The sequence below is a fragment of the Ranitomeya variabilis genome, chromosome 5 (assembly GCF_051348905.1).
Source record: "Ranitomeya variabilis isolate aRanVar5 chromosome 5, aRanVar5.hap1, whole genome shotgun sequence".
NCBI classification, from domain to species: domain Eukaryota; kingdom Metazoa; phylum Chordata; class Amphibia; order Anura; family Dendrobatidae; genus Ranitomeya; species Ranitomeya variabilis.
Genome location: NC_135236.1, coordinates 404,788,524 through 404,805,518, shown reverse-complemented (window position 1 = coordinate 404,805,518; position 16,995 = coordinate 404,788,524). Strand labels below are relative to the sequence as shown.

General features: G+C 45.3%; 1 protein-coding gene across 4 annotated transcripts in view; it reads right to left on the bottom strand.

The window, feature by feature from the left end:
- PPHLN1 (periphilin 1) overlaps positions 1–16,995 on the bottom strand; it is a 145,694-nt gene that overhangs the window by 127,453 nt on the left and 1,246 nt on the right. The window lies entirely within an intron of this gene.

Below are 16,995 nucleotides of genomic sequence, written 5' to 3'. Positions count from 1 at the left end.
TTAGAAATATAGCACAGCCCACTCACTGGTCCCTGCAGCCCCGATAATTTGTGGCCAGTGCAACAGATATTCCCATTTCACCCATAAATGGCTGAATGCCATCACAGTGAATCTGAAAATGGTTGCATAAAACCAAACTTTCTCTTTACGATTCGTTCACACATGCATTTCTGCTATGGGGAAGTGCTGCAATAAAATCCGTAATTACCGTAATGCTTTGGAAATGGTGATGGCAAGTCCCTCATTTCACTCATTACATTATAAAGAGTGAAATCCGTGCTGACCTTCATAATAAACTGACACCTGGTGGATCTCAAATGCCCACCGTAAGGCAGTTACAGCAGCAACCCCTCCCTCCATACAGTAATGGACACAATAGCAACCCCTCGCACACAGTAATCTCACTGCACAGTAATCACAGTGTCATCCCCGCCGCAAAGTAGCCTCAGCAGCATTCCTCCATACAATAATTGCATGAGCAACTCTTTCCCACAGTGATCACAGTAGCAACCCCTCCGCACAGCCGCCGCAGCGGCGGCAACCCCTCCGCACAGCCGCCGCAGCGGCGGCAACCCCTCCGCACAGCCGCCGCAGCGGCGGCAACCCCTCCGCACAGCCGCCGCAGCGGCGGCAACCCCTCCGCACAGCCGCCGCAGCGGCGGCAACCCCTCCGCACAGCCGCCGCAGCGGCGGCAACCCCTCCGCACAGCCGCCGCAGCGGCGGCAACCCCTCCGCACAGCCGCCGCAGCGGCGGCAACCCCTCCGCACAGCCGCCGCAGCGGCGGCAACCCCTCCGCACAGCCGCCGCAGCGGCGGCAACCCCTCCGCACAGCCGCCGCAGCGGCGGCAACCCCTCCGCACAGCCGCCGCAGCGGCGGCAACCCCTCCGCACAGCCGCCGCAGCGGCGGCAACCCCTCCGCACAGCCGCCGCAGCAGCGGCAACCCCTCCGCACAGCCGCCGCAGCGGCAACCCCTCCGCACAGCCGCCGCAGCGGCAACCCCTCCGCACAGCCGCCGCAGCGGCAACCCCTCCGCACAGCCGCCGCAGCGGCAACCCCTCCGCACAGCCGCCGCAGCGGCAACCCCTCCGCACAGCCGCCGCAGCGGCAACCCCTCCGCACAGCCGCCGCAGCGGCAACCCCTCCGCACAGCCGTACCGGCTGATAATGCTCCCCCTACTTCTAAAGGGCTGCATCCAAGCAACTTATTGAAGGTTCTACCTGTATAAGGCTCTGCATATATGGAATGTATAGTATGCTATTTCAGGCCCCAGATTAAGCCCTCGTTATTCCGCAACAAGACTTAACCTGTGCATGTAAGGCGCTTGAACAGAGTGGGCTCAAGACATGAGCCCACACCATTCCAGGCAGACATAGGGTGAGCTACTGAGCCATCATCTGCTTAATGATATTAACCTGTTAAATGCCACTGTCAATCTCTGCCGGTGACATATACTGCGTCTGTCCAGGGAGTGAGCAGTTCTCTGCGCCCATTGCCTCCCTGCCTGAGACACGTTTGGTGATGGGCTTGCCGTGGCAGCCGATAGATTGCTGAAGATCCATGTGCCTGCTATGACGGTGCTCCTATGAAGACCGGCCTAGGGCTGGGCTTCACAGGAAACTGCAATTTTTTGCTACATACTGTAAATCCATTGTATTGGAGCATAAAGTATAGGCAAAAAGACAAATGTTCAAATCCATGCATCGAAAAGACAAAATTTTTTCTAGCCCCCCACAACATCCCCCAAAAAATGCAAAATGGAGTGTTGTATCTACCTGAAAATGGCATCCACCTCCACAACTTATTGAAGGTCCTGCCTTACAAGCTGCACTCACACTTTGATATGGATATTTCTTTTGTCTGTTCTGTTTTTGCAGCGGACAAACGGAAATAAAGTGTAAAAGGGATGCTTTACATAACTGAAGCAAACGACAACAGAGGACCTCTATTATTATGGAGACCATCTGGGTTCCCATTATCTATCAGCTTCTGAAATGGATAAAAAGGTCTTCGTGCTGCATGTTTTCTTCTGCTCTAATAAAACAACATATAACGGGAACCCAGATGGACCCCATAATAATCAAAAAGAGCCTTACTGCTTCTAATTTATGTAACTCATCTTTTTTGCACATTAATTCCATTTGTCTGTTCCTAAAACTAGAACAGATAAAAGAACGTCTCAAGGCAAGTGTGAATATAGTCCTGATGAATGGGTGGCAGAGGGCTGTGATGATGAACTACTAGGATGAAGAAATGGACTGCTATAGCCATCAGGGATTTCAGCTAGCTCTGACTATTAGGGGAGCCAAACCTCAAATGAACTGCAAGGCACAAAGAATATATCCTCAGCTCTCAACATCTTTATGTCTTTTTTTTCTTTTTTTAAAGGGAACCTGTCTCATTGTACATGTGGACATCGCAGTATAGAGGAGAAGCTGAGCAGACTGATAAACTGATTTGTTAGGAAAGACTCACTATAACTAGTATTTTATCCATTGAAATTCATTATGTTCGTATATATACACAAGTCCAGTGGGCAGAGCTACTAGTGATTGACAGCTATATCTACATGCAGTCATGAATAGGAGATTGTCAGTCACTAGAAGAACCGCCCACTGGACTCATACATACATAAAACACATAGGATCTTAACAAATAAAATATAAACTTTACTGAAACTTTCCCAACAAATGCATATCCATGAGATCATCTACTCCGGTACTATAACATCCTGCCAGCAGAGAAGAAACCATTTTCAACTTGACAGGTCCAAATTACTCCAGCCTATGGCCGGTGTCACACTAGAGAGAAAAACGGACGAGGGAGAGGCGCAAAAACTACGCATTGCACTTGGACCAATGCTTCTATATGGGGCAGCTTCCATCAGCCGTATATTTCTCAGCCATATTTTACGGGCTGGGAAAATCGCAGCATGGTGCGTTTGTCAGCGTACTGCGCACAAAATCCACCAATGAAAGTCTATGGGGGCGAGAAAAATACGGATTACACACGGACTATGCGTGTGACTTGCGAGAAATACGCACCGGTGTTCTAGAGAAAAGCTGGTAATTCAGCGCAGTGTACAATAAAACCACACTGACAGAATAGAATAGATAAAATAAATGTCTACACATAGAATGGGTAGATATATGTAGATTATATATATATATATATATATATATATATATATATATATATATATATATATATATATATATATATATTAGCTGAAGAGCCCGGCATTGCCTGGGCGTAGTAAATATATGTGGTTAGTTATAGCACCTCACTTCTCTCATTTTCCCATCACGCCTCTCATTTTCCCCCTCACTCCTCTTATTCCCCCCTAACACTTGTCATTTCTACCTCACATCTGTCATTTTCCGATCACTCCACTATTTTCCCTCATTCCTCTCATTTTGCACTCACACCTCTCATTTTCCCCTCGGTATATACATGTTTGTCATCTCCCTTATATATAGTATACACCTGTATGTCATCTCCTGTATATAGTATATACCTGTATGTCATCTCCCCTGTATATAGTATATACCTGCTGTACGTCATCTCCTCCTGTATATTGCATATGCAGGTTTTTAAATACATCAGATAGGGATTATATACATTAGTTAGGACTGCTCTATTATGGGTATACCTTGACGACTGGTGGAGCAGCTTAGTATACATTTTTTTGCAAAAAAACATTTCAACTAAATACCCTGTTTTTTTCCATCTTTTGACTAGCACTTGCTCATTACTGTGATTTTTTTTTACAACAGTATTTTTGACCTCATTGTGCTCTTTTGTGTCTTCAAGTTTCTTGGTGGTGTGAACATGTTCCTACAGACTTGTTCAATGTGCAAGTAGCCCATGTGTTTCTGGTTGTATATTGCATATACTCATGTGTCAACTCCTCCAGTATTTAGTATATACCTATATGTCATCTCTTCTGTGTATAGTATATACCTGTATGTCATCTCCTCCTATATATAGTATATACCTGTATGTCATCTCCTGTATATAGTATATACCTGTATGTCATCTCCCCTGTATATAGTATGTACCTGCTTATATGTCATCTCCTCCTGTATATAGTATGTACCTGCTGTATGTCATCTCCTCCTGTATATAGTATATACCTGCTGAATGTCATCTCGTCCTGTATATAGTATATACCTGTATGTCTTCTCCTGTATATAGTATATACCTGTGTGTCATCTCCTCTTATATATAGTATATACCTGTAAGTCATCTCCTCCTGTATATAGTATATACAGTGGGGCAAAAAAGTATTTAGTCAGTCAGCAATAGTGCAAGTTCCACCACTTAAAAAGATGAGAGGCGTCTGTAATTTACATCATAGGTAGACCTCAACTATGGGAGACAAACTGAGACAAAAAAAATCCAGAAAATCACATTGTTTGTTTTTTTATCATTTTATTTGCATATTATGGTGGAAAATAAGTATTTGGTCAGAAACAAACAATCAAGATTTCTGGCTCTCACAGACCTGTAACTTCTTCTTTAAGAGTCTCCTCTTTCCTCCACTCATTACCTGTAGTAATGGCACCTGTTTAAACTTGTTATCAGTATAAAAAGACACCTGTGCACACCCTCAAACAGTCTGACTCCAAACTCCACTATGGTGAAGACCAAAGAGCTGTCAAAGGACACCAGAAACAAAATTGTAGCCCTGCACCAGGCTGGGAAGACTGAATCTGCAATAGCCAACCAGCTTGGAGTGAAGAAATCAACAGTGGGAGCAATAATTAGAAAATGGAAGACATTCAAGACCACTGATAATCTCCCTCGATCTGGGGCTCCATGCAAAATCCCACCCCGTGGGGTCAGAATGATCACAAGAACGGTGAGCAAAAATCCCAGAACCACGCGGGGGGACCTAGTGAATGAACTGCAGAGAGCTGGGACCAATGTAACAAGGCCTACCATAAGTAACACACTACGCCACCATGGACTCAGATCCTGCAGTGCCAGAGGTGTCCCACTGCTTAAGCCAGTACATGTCTGGGCCCATCTGAAGTTTGCAAGAGAGCATTTGGATGATCCAGAGGAGTTTTGGGAGAATGTCCTATGGTCTGATGAAACCAAACTGGAACTGTTTGGTAGAAACACAACTTGTCGTGTTTGGAGGAAAAGGAATACTGAGTTGCATCCATCAAACACCATACCTACTGTAAAGCATGGTGGTGGAAACATCATGCTTTGGGGCTGTTTCTCTGCAAAGGGGCCAGGACGACTGATCTGGGTACATGAAAGAATGAATGGGGCCATGTATCGTGAGATTTTGAGTGCAAACCTCCTTCCATCAGCAAGGGCATTGAAGATGAAACGTGGCTGGGTCTTTCAACATGACAATGATCCAAAGCACACCGCCAGGGCAACGAAGGAGTGGCTTCGTAAGAAGCATTTCAAGGTCCTGGAGTGGCCTAGCCAGTCTCCAGATCTCAACCCTATAGAAAACCTTTGGAGGGAGTTGAAAGTCCGTGTTGCCAAGCGAAAAGCCAAAAACATCACTGCTCTAGAGGAGATCTGCATGGAGGAATGGGCCAACATACCAACAACAGTGTGTGGCAACCTTGTGAAGACTTACAGAAAACGTTTGACCTCTGTCATTGCCAACAAAGGATATATTACAAAGTATTGAGATGAAATTTTGTTTCTGACCAAATACTTATTTTCCACCATAATATGCAAATAAAATGATAAAAAAACAGACAATGTGATTTTCTGGATTTTTTTGTCTCAGTTTGTCTCCCATAGTTGAGGTCTACCTATGATGTAAATTACAGACGCCTCTCATCTTTTTAAGTGGTGGAACTTGCACTATTGCTGACTGACTAAATACTTTTTTGCCCCACTGTACCTGTATGTCATCTCCTCCTGTATATAGTATATACCTGTATGTCATCTCCTCCATTATATAGTATATACCTGTGTGTCATCTGCTCCTGTATATAGTATATACCTGTTTGTCATCTCCCCTGTATATATCATGTACCTGTATGTCATCTCCTCCTGTATATAGTATATACCTGTGTGTCATCTCCCCTGTATATAGTACGTACCTGTGTGTCATATCTCCTGTATATAGTATATATCTGTGTGTTAAAAGGGACTGTATGGTAGGAGACCCAGGAAGACCCCACTTCTTACCCCGAGACATAAAAAAGCCAGGCTGGAGTTTGCCAAAACTTACCTGAAAAAGCCTAAAACGTTTTGGAAGAATGTGCTCTGGTCAGATGAGACAAAAGTAGAGGTTTTGGGCAAAGGCATCAACAGAGTTTACAGGAGAAAAAGAGGCATTCAAAGAAAAGAACACGGTCCCTACAGTCAAACATGGCGGAGGTTCCCTGATGTTTTGGGGTTGCTTTGCTGCCTCTGGCACTGGACTGCTTGACCGTGTGCATGGCATTATGAAGTCTGAAGACTACCAACAAGTTTTGCAGCATAATGTAGGGCCCAGTGTGAGAAAGCTCTAGACATCTAGAGTGCTAAATCTTCTTTCTTCCAAGTTTGCTGGATTGTGGCAAAAGGTCGGTAGCAAAATCTCTTGCTTTTCTATTCGTATCTTCCGTAGAACCTTGGCAAGAATTGGGATTGGCGGAAACGCGTAAGCTAGGTGAAAATGCCAGTCTTGAATCTAGCCCCCTGGGATTGCCTCTTGGGTTCAAGGAAAAAAAGGTTTCGACTTTTGCGTTCTGGTGAGAGGCAAAGAGGTCGACGTCTGGATGACCCCACTTGTGTACCAACATGTTGAATGTTTGAAGATCCAGGCTCCATTCACCAGGATGAATATCTTGGCGACTTAGGTAGTCCGCCTGAATATTTGTAGTACCCTTCAGGTGGATTGCCGTCAGGGACAGTAAGTGTTTTTCGTCCCAAGAAAAGATTCGAGCGGAGATCTTTTTTAGACTGAGGATCCTTGTACTGCCCTGGTGCCTGATGTGAGCCACCGTGGTCATGTTGTCCGAATATATCTGAACATGTTGTCCAGAAATCTGAAGACTTGCCGCTAACAGGGTCTCTTCCACAGCATTGAGCTCTCTGAAGTTTGACGATTTCTCGGTGATCGACTTGTTCCAGAGACCTTGATAGGGGACATGGTTTATCATGGCTCCCCAGCCCCTCTTGCTGGCATCTGTTTTGATCGTGGTCAGAGGAGACTGAATCCAGCATACACCTTTCAGGAGGTTTCTGGGATTCATCCACCATGTCAAGGAAGCTTTTACTCTGCCCGGTGTGTGGATCCTCTTGGTAAGAGTGCCAGGTCGACCATCCCAATTGCCTAGAATGTGGGCTTGGAGGGTTCTTGAGTGAGCTTGAGCCCAAGCCACCGATTGTATGCAGGCTGTCATGGAGCCCAACAGCGACATTCCCTCTCGCAGAGTAGGAGATCTCATCTCCTTGAACTTCCTGACTTTTGTTACTAAAGGAAGTCTGTGATCGTCTGGGAGAAAGGACATCTGTTTTGCCGAGTCCAGAATCACTCCCAGAAACCTCCTGGTTTTCGAAGGTTGAAGCTGGGATTTTCCTAGATTTGGAATCCAACCTAGGGATCTCAATATCTCTAGGGTGGTCGAGACGTGGGATATCAGGGTTACCTCGGTGGAAGCTACTATCAGGAGATCATCCAGATAGGGCACTATGCAAACTCCTTGTTTCCGGATAAATGACACTACTTCTGCCATTACCTTGGAGAACACCCTCGGTGCCGAGGAAATGCCGAAGGGAAGGACTCCAAACTGATAGTGCTCCACCCGATGACTCCCCTGTATCGTAAACCTGAGATATTTCTTGTGTCTCGGATGAATAGGAATGTGGAACTACGCATCCTTTAGGTCGATGGTTGCCATAAAGGAGTGATGTTCTATCAGAGGGATCGCAGATCTTACGGACTCCATCTTGAACTTGCGATATTTCACATGCTGATTCAGACTCTTCAAGTTTATAATAATACGGACATCCCCTGAAGGTTTGTGAACCAGGAAAAGTTGGGAATAATGTACCTTTCCCCATTCCGATTGTGGAACTGGGGAGATTACTTTTGATCTCATAAGATCTTTGAGACCCAAGGACAACAAACTGCGATCTCTTGATGTTGAAAGGGTAGTAATCTTTAGACCCTGAGGGGGGGAGAAATTAACTCTATTAAAAGGCCCTCCTTGATGACGTTGAGAACCCAGTGGGAACTGGTGATATTTTCCCACTGACCCACATATTTCGAGAGTCTTCCCCCCACCGGGTCGAAGTCATTGTTTGTCCTGTTGGGACTGCTGCTGCTGTTGTGGGACAAAAATATTTTTTCCTCTACCCTTTGCGTAGCTCCATCTGCTGGTTTTACCTTTACCTCTCGTTTGAGAGGGCTGAGATTGTGGGCCACGAAAAAAACGTTTCCTAGGTTGCTTTTGTTCCAGGAGCGCTTTTTTTCTTGTCGGTAGCCTTATCGAGAATATCGTCTAAGGCTGGACCGAAAACATAATCTCCTTTAAAGGGTATGGCACACAGCTTGGCTTTAGAGGTGATATCCCCGCTCCATAGTTTAAGCCAGAGAGCTCTTCTGGCAGAGTTGGAGAGTACAAGGGATCTGGCGGCGACTCTTACGGATTCCAAGGAAGCGTCCGCCAAAAACCCTGTAGCCTTATGCAGAATGGGGAGTGAATCCAATATCTCGCCTCTTGAGGTACCTTGATATATGTGGGTTTCTAATTTTTCAAGCCAGCAGGAGAGGGCCCTAGCCACACAGGTAGAGGCGACGTTAGCCTTAAGGACAGACGTAGAAGTTTCCCATGATTTCCTCAGGAGACTTTCAATTTTCCTATCCATAGGATCCTTCAATTGTGAAGAATCCTCAAAGGGGAGTGCAGTTCTTTTGGCGACCCTAGCCACCTGCACATCGACCCTAGGAATGTCCAATTTAATAAGATCATCCTCAAGAGGAAATCTATGCTTCATTTCTGAAGGGGTACTGAGTCGCTTCTCATGTAGTTCCCATTCCTGATTAATCGTACTAAATGTTAGCATGAACTGGAAAGCCCACTCTCTTCTCCGATGTAAGCCCACCAAACATCTGATCCTGTATGGACTGCGGTACAGGTTCCTCTTCTAGTCCCATCGTATTACGAACAGCAGAGACTAGATCCTCAATATATTCTGAGGAAAACAGGTATTCCCTGACCTCAGCTTTAGGTGATACTGGATCCTCCCAGCCAATGGATGAGGCATGAGAGAGGTCCGAATCAGAATCAGATTCAACAACCTGAATTTTCCTCTTCTTAGCCGGGGAATGAGGTTGTGGCTGCGGAGGCGGAGGTGGGGGTGGAGGTGTAAAAGCTGCCAGGGAAGATTGTACCTCCTGTTTTACCAGTGAGCGAATTTCATCTAGGTTGTTCAGCTTTTATTAACCTGTCAGTGCATGGCTGGCAGAGTTTCTTATCCCAGTTAGGAGGGAATTTAGCAGAACAGACTGGGCACTTCTTCCTATAGGTGGCTTTAGGGGCACATTTTTGTCCCTGAAATATACAAAGGGAGAGAGGGGTGAGGACTTCTAACCCCCTAACTATACTCCTCCCGGATCCCATCCCTGCAAACACTCACAGTAGCAGGGGTAGCGCTAGGCTCCGCAGACGCAGGGCACAAGGAACCATCCATACTGGGGAAAATAGCCTTACCTCAGTGGTGGTTCAGCAGGATTTTATGGACGCCGTCCTTAGCACCTGCCTCCAGCAATTAGACATCCCCCTCCCCCTCCAGGATCCATGTGAGGGAGCGCCTAGGTCCGACACGCCGGCCGGCGAAACCCGGAAGTACCGGCTTCACAGTGGTAGAAGGAAACCGGAAGTGACGCGCGGGAGCCGCTGACGTCACTTCCGGGACGCCGAGCCGACCGCATGGAGGGGGAGAACATGGGGCAGCTCCAAGAGGAACCCGGTCGGGGATCCCAGGCCTGCTTTGCCCTCGTGGGGGCACGGGAAGGCCGGGAGGGGGTCCCGAGGCACCTGCACGCAGGACGACGGGAGCAGCATAAGGAGGAGGCTGAGAGCGACCGCCTGCTGCCCGGCTTTACAGGCAAAGCCTGAGAAGGTACCGTAGCCGCCGGCCACTACAGCACATGGAAACCTCTCCCTGTCCCATGGGGAACAGGAAAGGCACTGGGAAGTGGGAGGTCCTTTTAACCTCTCTGTTTCCTGTTCCCCATTAGGGCAAAGATACAACCTCCATATGCCGTCGTGGAAGGTGACTAGAGAAAGTAGAGCTTTTTGGGCAAAGGCATCAACATAGAGTTTACAGGAGAAAAAAAAGAGGCATTCAAAGAAAAGAACACGGTCCCTACAGTCAAACATGGCGGAGGTTCCCTGATGTTTTGGGGTTGCTTTGCTACCTCTGGCACTGGACTGCTTGACCGTGTGCATGGCATTATGAAGTCTGAAGACTACCAACAAATTTTGCAGCATAATGTAGGACCCAGTGTGAGAAAGCTGGGTCTCCCTCAGAGGTCATGGGTCTTCCAGCAGGACAATTACCCAAAACACACTTCAAAAAGCACTAGAAAATGGTTTGACAGAAAGCACTGCAGACTTCTAAGGTGGCCAGCAATGAGTCCAGACCTGAATCCCATAGAACACCTGTGGAGAGATCTAAAAATGGCAGTTTGGAGAAGGCACCCTTCAAATATCAGGGACCTGGAGCAGTTTGCCAAAGAAGAATGGTCTAAAATCCCAGAAGAGCATTGTAAGAAACTCATTGATGGTTACCGGAAGCGGTTGGTCGCAGTTATTTTGGCTAAAGGTTGTGCAACCAAGTATTAGGCTGAGGGTGCCAATACTTTTGTCTGGCCCATTTTTGGAGTTGTGTGTGAAATTATCAATGTTTTGCTTTTTCTTCATTCTCTTTTGTGTTTTTTTTCATTTAAGACAAATTAAATGAAGATAATAATACCAAAGAATTTGTGTTTGCAATTATTTTCAGGAAGAAACTGAGTATTATCTGACAGAATTGCAGGGGTGTCAATACTTTTCGCCATGACTGACTGTCTGTCTATATATATATTGTATATAATAATAATATATATATATATATATATATATATATATATATATATATATATATATATATATATATATATATATATATATATATATATATATATATATATATATATATATATATATATAATATCTGAATATGCATGTGGGCATATGTATGTATGTGTGTGTGTGTGTGTTTGTCCGGGATTGGCATCTGCACCGTCGCAGCTACAGCCACAAAATTTTGCACATTCACACTTCTGGACCCCGAGAGCGTCATAGGCTATGTTGTGAGGGAAATATTAACCCCGCGCTTTCCAATTCACCAAACAATTTTGCCCCTATCTACATAATGGGGAAAAAGTGAAAGTAAAAGTGTTGGAGGCAAATTGACAGCTGCCAGATGTGAACAAGGGGGACTTAAAGAGTGAGAGCGATGGCGCCAAAGAGTATATACCGTACAGTTGCTAAGGTGGGGCCCCGATATGGGATACTCACCACACACGGGGATATGAACACACACACAAAATGCGCCACACACTACCACGTGCTTGAACACATATACCGCCCTCAGCACACATTTCACCACACATACACCAACCTCGCCACATAAAAGTCGAAACACAAAAGTCACCGCTCAAAACTCACCACACGCAAAATTTGCCACAGGCAAAACTCGCCACATACAAAACTAGGCTCACACAAAACTAGCCACACGTGCAAAACTCACCTCATGGAAAACTCGCCACATACTGACCAAATAATGTGTGAACGAGGTCTAACACAGGAGGAGATGACATACAGGTACTTACTATATACAGGGGAGATGACACACAGGTATATACTATATACAGGAGGAGATGACACAGGTACATACTATATACAGGAGCAGATGACTCACAGGTATATACTATATACAGGAGGAAATGACATACAGCAGGTATATACTATATAAAAGAGATGACTCATAGGTATATAGAGGAGATGACATACAGCAGGTATATACTATTTACAGGGGAGATGACATGCAGGTATATACTATATACAGGGGAGATGACATACAGGTATATAATATATACAGGAGATGACATACAGGTGTATACTATATATAAGGGAGATGACAAACGTATATACTGAGGGGAAAATGAGAGGTGTGAGGTGAAAATGAAAAGGTGTGAGTGCAAAATGAGAGGAGTGAGGGAAAATAGTGGAGTGATCGGAAAATGACAAGTGTTAAGGGGGAATGAGAGGTGTGAGGGGGAAAATAAGAGGAGTGAAGGAGAAAAAGAGGTGTGAGGGAGAAAATGAGAGATGTGAGGGGGAAAATGAGAGATGTGAGGGGGAAAATGAGAGGCGTGATGGGAAAATAAGAGAAGTGAGGTGCTATAACTAACCACATATATTTACCATGCCCAGGCAACGCCGGGCTCTTCAGCTAGTATATATGTATATTTATATACACATACACACACACACACATTAGCAAGGTGACATTAACCCCTTATTACCCCATATCCAACCACTACTCGGGAGTGGGAAGAGAGAGTGCCAGAATAGGCGCATCTTCTGGGGTGGCTGGGGGCAGATGTTTTTAGCCAGGGGGGGGGGGGGGGGGGGGGGAGGGCAATAACCATGGTCCCTCTCTAGGCTATTAGTATTTGCCCTCAGTCACTGGCTTTCCCACTCTGGCAGAGAAAATTGCGCGGGAGCCCACATTTTCCGTGATTTAACCCTTTAATTTAACACCTAGAGCTCCCAAAATTTTGCATACACAAACTACTAACATTATTAGTGAGGAATATGTAAAAATATAACGGATATGAAATGGTTTACTGTATGTAAACCATGTCTCATATCCTGTCGGGTTTGGTAAGGAGTTACCAAAAGCCGGCAATTGAATTACCGGCTTTTATGCTATCTAGCGCTGTATCAAATATATCTACTATATAATTGTCTAAGGGTCACTTCCGTCTTTCTGTCTGTCATGGATATTCATTGGTCGCGGCCAGCCAGTGGGCGGAGACAAAAGGGCAGGGGAAGCCAGGAAGTATGCAGAGCGAGTCCCCGCCCACTCCGTACAGGCCCGGCCAGAAGCGCTGCAAAGGGGGCAGAGTCGCCATGAGGAGGGCGGAGCCGGCCGGGACCATGGGCGCTGTTGGGCCTACCGCGGCCAAAAGCCAGGGACTAAACTAACGGCCGCGGTCAGTGGCGACGGCCGCAGTCATTGATGACGGCCGCGACAGCAGGAAACAGCACAGCACATGCAGCAGTGACAGCTGCGGACGGAAGGTGAGTATATACTACGTGGCCTGTGCAATATACTACGTGGCCGGGCAATATACTACGTGGACATGCATATTCTAGAATACCCAATGCGTTAGAATTGGGCCACCATCAAATAAATATTATATATATATATATTATATATATATATATATATATATATATATATATATATATATATATATATATATATATATATATATATATATATACATATATATACATACACATACACACATATATACAGACCAAAAGTTTGGACACACCTCATTTAAAGATTTTTTTTGTATTTCCATGACTATGAAAATTGTACATTCACACTGAAGGCATCAAAACTATGAATAAACACATGTGGAATTATTTACTTAACAAAAAAAGTGTGAAACAACTGAAAATATGTCTTATATTCTAGGTTCTTCAAAGTAGACACCTTTTGCTTTAATGACTGCTTTGCACACTCCTGGCATTCTCTTGATGAGCTTCAAGAGGTAGTCACCGGGAATGGTCTTCCAACAATCGTGAAGGAGTTCCCAGAGATGCTTAGCACTTGTTGGCCCTTTTGCCTTCACTCTGTGGTCCAGCTCACCCCAAACCATCTCAATTGGGTTCAGGTCTGGTGACTGTGGAGGCCAGGTTATCTGGCGTAGCACCCCATCACTCTCCTTCTTGGTCAAAGAGCCCTTACACAGCCTGGAGGTTTGTTTGGGGTCATTGTCCTGGTGAAAAATAAATGATGGTCCAACTAAACGCAAACCGGATGGAATAGCATGCCGCTGCTAGATGCTGTGGTAGCCATGCTGGTTTAGGATGCCTTCAATTTTGAATAAATCCTTAACAGTGTCACCAGCAAAGCACCCCCACACCATCACACCTCTTCCCCCATGCTTCACGGTGGGAACCAGGCATGTAGAGTCCATCCATTCACCTTTTCTGCGTCGCACAAAGACACGGTGGTTGGAACCAAAGATCTCAAATTTGGACTCATCTGACCAAAGCACAGATTTCCACTGCTCTAATGTCCATTCCTTATGTTCTTTAGCCCAAACAAGTCTCTTCTGCTTGTTGCCTGTCATTAGCAGTGGTTTCCTAGCAGCTATTTTACCATGAAGGCCTGCTGCACAAAGTCTCCTCTTAGCAGTTGTTGTAGAGATGTGTCTGCTGCTAGAACTCTGTGGCATTGACCTGGTCTCTAATCTGAGCTGCTGTTAACCTGCGATTTCTGAGGCTGGTGACTCGGATAAACTTATCCTAAGAAGCAGAGGTGACTCTTGGTCTTCCTTTCATGGGGCGGTCCTCATGTGAGCCAGTTTCTTTGTAGCGCTTGATGTTTTTTGCAACTGCACTTGGGGACACTTTCAAAGTTTTCCCAATTTTTCGGACTGACTGACCTTCATATCTTAAAGTAATGATGGCCACTCGTTTTTCTTTACTTAGAATTTGTATTATGGCAAGAAAAAAGCAGCTAACAGTCTATTCAGTAGGACTATCAACTGTGTATCCACCAGACTTCTGCACAACACAACTGATGGTCCCAACCCCATTTATAAGGCAAGAAATCCCACTTATTGAACCTGACAGGGCACACCTGTGAAGTGAAAACCATTTCCGGTGACTACCTCTTGAAGATCATCATTGTATGTATGCAAGCCAAGAGTCCAAGAGTCCAAAATCCAATAGTATGCAAGCAGTCATCAAAGAAAAAGGTGGCTATTTTGAAGAACCTAGAATATAAGACATATTTTTAGTTGTTTCACACTTTTTAGTTAAGTATACAATTCCACATGTGTTAATTCATAGTTTTGATGCCTTCGTGTGAATTTACAATTTTCATAGTCATGAAAATACAGAAAAATCTTTAAATGAGGTGTGTCCAAACTTTTGGTCTGTACTGTATATAGACTGCATATATGTTTTCACGAATATTTGAGCCCATGGATCCATTATATGTCCACTTTGCAAAATTGCGAGAAAAAAATGCAGTGCGAATGCCATACGGATTACATACGGAGGATGAGATGCATAAAATACGCAGCCACACCTTGCCTACGGATGACATACGGATAACTGTTCAGGGAACATTTCTGCATATTTGGTCCGTAAAAAAACGGACTGTATTTTTCTACGTTGTGTCTGATACCCGGCCTTACTGTGAGCTTTTACTGCTGGCTTCTAGACCTGGCTAAGATGTGTCCTAGTCAGGGTGCGACAATGTCATTCTGTGATAATAAGTCATGTAGAATTGTGTTGCCATTTGCGACACATGGATAATATAAACCCAGAGATGTCCCAGAAAGGTAAGATGACCAAACAGAAACTAACATATTTTGCACATGAGATGAGGGTAAATTCACTACAAAGAGATACTAAATCAAAATGGTCAAAGGAAAGCGGGGAGACAAAAGTTCCGCTGGCTGGACACCATCAAGAATAAACATCAAGCAATTGAAAGAAGCAGTGGAATATAGGAAAAAATGGAAAAAAAGTATTCTGTGTGGCATAAACAAAGTGTAGGAGACTAGTGGCCATCATACTTAGAGCTTTGCTACTGAGAGAGGACACTTTTTCTCTTTACTATTGATAGGTACAGAAGGCTAAGGGAGCTTTCACATTGCGTTTTGTTACACGCTCGGGCGCCCCATCAGTGATTAGTCTGAACCCCCCGCAAAACGGCATTTGCCTAGGTCATCTAGGTGTCCCCCTCCAGTAGGCATACACACCTGAAAATGATGCACGACAGAGCTCAGCTTAACTCAGTCAACACCATTATAGTGTATGGCCTCATCGGTGCTTACGCCAGAATCCTGTTTCATTGGTTTGGATGTAAGCCCCGCCAGGGCCACCAAGCGTGTAACAAAAGACAACGTGAAAGCATCCTAATTCACAGAAGTTATTACCAGAGGAACACCCTTCCTGCGTACTGTGCAGAAGAGCATGAGTGCCCTATTTAAAGGTAGAGCCAAACTGGAGACCTTCCCCTACAGTCAAGCTGTCCCTAATCTATCTCAATGCTCCATGTAATCCTACAGTTACACTGGAGCTGGCAGCGACTCGCCATGCTGGCTCCCCCGGTAAGGCATAGTCACTGCACCCAGATGTCCCAGCTGCTGACACATTTTCTTGGCTGTATTAGGAGCTGGGTGCTTGACCCCAGGAGTGCCCCCAGAACCAATGTTATGATCACTAAAAAGTAAAGGAAAGAAGATGACAGGAAGGTCGCAGAGTAAAATAAAAGAAGAACATGCCATCGTGGCCCCGAAGATAGCACATTCTTCAGATCCACTACTCAGGCCAGTAGGAATCAAAATCAACTTGATGATAGGCCATGTTCACAAAGTGTGTTCCCACATGTGTAATGTCCTGCACGCACTTCTGCGGAATTACAGCAGCACTGAGAGAAGGACACAAACAGTGTACATTGGCTGACTCTGCAGATATGAACTGCATAGCGTGTTATTTCATGCTGAAAGGGTCACCCCAGATGAAGCCCCTGCTTATCCCACAACAAATACTGAGCAGGCTCAGGACAGGAGCCCGCACCATTACAGCCAGACAATGGGTGTGTTATTAAGCGATCAATTGCCTAACAATATTAACTTGTTAAATGCCACTGTCCATCTTTCACAGCGACATATACTGCGCCTGGCCAGGGGGCGAGCCATTCTCTGAGT